We start from the raw sequence: 4,730 nt of genomic DNA, 5'->3' as shown, positions 1-4,730 counted from the left end.
AATGTCTTGTGTATTAAAGTGAAATTGGTTCCAATTTACCCTATAATTTTATAGATATGAGGGGCTTCACATAGCTTGTGGAAAACTTCCATTATCTTCCAATTCTGTTTTCTCGTGAGCTTTTTGAGGTCCTTTTGTACAGGTTCTTAAATGCAATCTTCATGACAACCACTAAGAAAATATGTGTTAAACATACATGAAAGGAAAGGAGAAGGGAACCAAGAAGGTTCACTATACTAAACCAACAAAACACAAAACTAAAATGCACTAAAGGACAAAGGTAACAAATGCTTAAGAAACAAAACACAAATAACAAAATGGCAGAAGTAAGTTACTTTTTATCAGTAATTACAGTGAATGTAAGTGGATTAACTACAACCATTAAAAAGCAGAATGGCAGAAAGGATATTAAAAAAGAAAAAGAAAAAAAAAAAGATCCAGCTATACACTATTTGCAAATAATATATCCTAAACTCAAGGACGCAAATAGGTTGAAAGTAAATGGGTGGGAAAAAATATATCAGTATATCCCAAGTAAATAATAACCCAAAGAGAGTTGAAGTGGCAATTTTAGTATCAGAAAAAGTAGACTTTAAGACAAAATCTGTGAAAAGAGATAAAGACAGATATTATACAAGGAGGCTTTACAAAGTCCATGGGAAAATGAAATGACAAGATAATGGAATTTTTCCAAAAACTTTCTGAAGCCCCCCTCATATAGTGATAAAAGAGCCAATTAATCAAGAAGGTTTAATAATCATTGATATATATTCACTCAACATCTGGACACTTAAAGCAAATAGTGATAATATGGAAGAGAGAAACAGTGCTAAAATAATAGCTGCATACTTCAATACACTTTTTCAATATTGGATGGAACGTCTAGAAAGAAGGCCAACAAGGAAACAAAGAATCTAAATGACACTATGAACTTAACAGACACAGAACACTCCAAAAACTGCACAGTACACATTATAACCCAGGGCACATGGATCAATCTCCAGAACAGACCACATTTTTAGGTCACAAAGCTAGTCTTGATGATTTTAAAAGATTGAAATCAGACAAAGGATTTTCTTTAACTATTAACTGTGGAGCTGGAATTCAGTAAGAGGAAAACAAACAAACAAACAAAAAAAAACTGGAGAATATACAAACATGGAAATTAAAGGACACAGTATTAAACTGCCAGTGGTTCAAGAAAGAAATCAAATAGAAATCGCAAATTTCTTAGAGTGAAAAGAAAGCACAAAATAACAAAACTTACGGAATTCAACCATGGCAGTACTCAGAGGGAAACTTATAGCAATTAATACCTATATTGTAAAAAGAAGAAAAAAAGCTCAAATAACAGCCAAACTCAACAACTCCAAGACCTAGAAAGAGAAAAACAAACTAAGCCTAAACTCACAGGAAAAAAAAAAAAAGTTGGTTTGAACCACAAGGTCAGTGGTTCAAGCTCACCAGCTGCTTCCTGGAAACCCTATACAGGGTTTCTATGGGTCGGGACCAACTGGACGGCACTTAGCAACAACAACAACAACAATTCATTCTATGAAGAAAACATAACCCTGATACCCAAACCAAAGACACCACACACAAAAAAGAAAACCATAGGCCAATATCTCTTTTGAATATAGATGCAAAAATCTTCAACAAAATACTAGTGAACAGAATCCAACCATAGATTAAAAGAATCACACACCGTGACCAAGTGGGATTTAGTCCAGAAATACAGGGATGGTTCAAAATTAGAAAATCAATCAGCATAATATACTGCATCGGTACAACAAAGGGAAAGAACCACATGATAATCATAGTGGATGCAAAAAAAGCATCTGATAAAACTCAATACACTTTCTTAATGAAAACTCTAAAAACAACTGAAATATAAGAGGGAATTATCCAATATGGTTCAGGGCATACAGGTATACCTTGGAGACACTATTGCTTCAATTCCAGACCACCACAATAAAGCGGATATTGCAATAAAGTAAATCACACTTTTTGTTTGTTTGTTTGTTTCCCAGTGCATACAAACCTTATGTTTACACTACAATGAAGCCTATAAAGTGTGCAATAGTATTATGAAAAAGTTTGAAATATTGCAAAAATTACCAAAATGTGACACAAACACAAGAAGTGAACAGATGTTGTTGGAAAAATCAGTTTGCTTGGCACAGGTTTGCCACAAATTCTCAATTTGTGAAAAAAAAAAAAGCAATATCTGCAACCTGCAATAAAACACAGTATGTTGTCATTGCTGTTAAGTGCCATGGAGTTCGTTCCGACTCATAGCAACCCTGTATAGGGTTTCTGAGGAACTGCTGGTGGGTTTGAACAGCCAACCTTGCAGTTAGCAGTCCAGTGCTTATTCTACAGAGCCATGCTAGGACTCCAAACACAATATGCCTACATGTAAAAAACTAACAGCCAATGTTCTACTTAGTGGGAAAAGACTGAGAGCGTTCTCCTTGAAATGAGGAGCAAGACAAGAGTGCCTGCTCTTACTACTTCTAATCAATATTGTGACACGTAAAAAACTAACAGCCAATGTTATACTTAGTGGGAAAAGACTGAAGGAATTCTCCTTGAAATCAGGAACAAGACAAGAGTGCCTGCTCTTACCACTTCTAATCAATATTGTGTTAGAAGTCCTAGCCTGAGTAATAAGACACACACACAAAAAGAAAGAAAATGTATACAGAATGGAAAAGAAGTAAAGTTACTTCTATTTGCAGATGTTACGACCCTATATATAGAAAATCCTAAACAGTCCACAAGAAAACTTCTAGAGTTAATAGATGAATTTAGCCAAGTTGCAGGGTGCAAAGTCAGCAAACAAAATCAGTTGGGTTTCTAAACAGCAGCAAGGAGACAGCTGAAAGGGAAATTAGGGAAACTATTTCATTTACATTACCATCAAAAAGAATAAATCATCTAGAAATGACTCTAATCCGGGACATAAAGGATTTATGAAATTAAAACTATAAAACATTGCTGAAAGAGATTAAGAAAGATAAGTGGAAATATGTTCCATGTTCATGGATTGGAAGAGTTAATATCATCAAGATAGCAATACTATTCAAAGAAATGTAGGTTCATTGCAACCTTGATCAAAATTTCTTGATAGAAATAGAAAAACCAATCCTTAGCTTTATACAGGAAGGCAAAATGCCCTGCATAGCTAAAACAATGTGGGGAGAGAAGAAGAAAGTAGGAAGACTTCCTGATTTTAAAATACTCTACAGCTACAACAATCAAACTAGCCTGTTACTGGTATAGACACATATATCAATGAATAGAATTGAGAGTTCAGAAATAAACTCAAACATCCATGGTCAACTGGTTTTGTAAAAGGGTAAGTCCATTCTATGGGAAAAGAAAAGCCTCTTCAGTAAATGGTGCTGGGAAATTCTGATTTTCATATGCAGAAAAATGAAACAGGATCGATAACTCACAACATACACAAAAAATCCAACATTAAGTACCTAAATGTGCAAATTAAAATCATAAAATTCTTAAAACAAGCAGGGGCAATACTATCAGATCAAGTTTATAATAATGGGTTATCTAATAGAATAATAAAAACAACAAAAGAAAACAAATATAATAAAATAAATGGGACCTCATATAAAAATTAAGAACTTTTGTTCATCAAGAGACTACCGGAAAAAAGTGAAAAGACAAGTACAGATGGGAATAATGTCGTCCAAAGCCACATATCTGACAGACTATAATAACCAGAATATATAGATAACTTTGACATAGTAACAAAAGAAAGATGAATAACCCAGTGATAAAATGAGCAACAGACTTAAGACATTTCACCAAGGATGACGTTCAAATAGCCACCAAACACATGAAAAATTGTTCAGCGCCATTAGTCATCAGAGAGATGCAAATCAAAATCAAAACCACAATGAAATACCACTTCATTTCCACTAGGATGGCTAAAATTAACAAAAAAATAGAACATAACAAATATTGGGAAGAATGTGAGGAAATTGGAGACTTTCTCCATTGTGGCACTGTAGCATCAGCACTCGACTACAAACCACAAGGTCAGCAGTTCAAACCCTCAGAAACCCTATATAGAGTCGCTATGAATTAGAACAGACTCAATAGCACTGGTAGTGTAGTGGTTACGAATCTGGCTGCAAACTACAAGGTCAGCAGTTCAAAACTACCAGCTGCTCCGCAGGAGAAAGATGAGGCTTTCTGCTCCCGTGAGATTTACAGCCTCAGAAACCCTGTTCAGGGTTGCTAAGGGTCAGAACCGACTCGACGGCACATTACAACAACAATAGCACTTAACAAAAACAATAACATCCACTTTAGGTGGGAATGAACAATGGTACAGTTGTTGTAGGAAACAATGTGGTGATTCCATAAGAAACTAAAACTAGAACCAACAGTTCCACTCCTAAGTATACATATACCCACAAGGCTTGTAATTAGAGACTCAAAAAGAGACTTGTGCATCAATGTTCCTTGTGGTTTTGTCACAATAGCCAAAAGTAGAAACAACCTAACCGCTCATCAGTAAATGAATGGATTAACACAATGGATAACCAACCTAAATGCTCATCAGTAAATGAATGGATTAACACAATGGATAAACAACCTAACCACTCATCAGTAAATGAATGGATTAACACAATGGATAAACAACCTAAACATTCATCAGTAAATGAATGGATTAACACAATGGATAAACAACCTAAACA

General features: G+C 34.8%; 1 pseudogene; it reads left to right on the top strand.

Moving 5' to 3' along the window:
* LOC102833975 overlaps nt 1–4,730 on the top strand; it is a 10,659-nt pseudogene that overhangs the window by 1,153 nt on the left and 4,776 nt on the right.

The sequence above is a fragment of the Chrysochloris asiatica genome, unplaced genomic scaffold, assembly GCF_000296735.1.
Source record: "Chrysochloris asiatica unplaced genomic scaffold, ChrAsi1.0 scaffold00023, whole genome shotgun sequence".
NCBI lineage: Eukaryota > Metazoa > Chordata > Mammalia > Afrosoricida > Chrysochloridae > Chrysochloris > Chrysochloris asiatica.
This window is presented reverse-complemented; position numbering and strand designations above follow the sequence as displayed.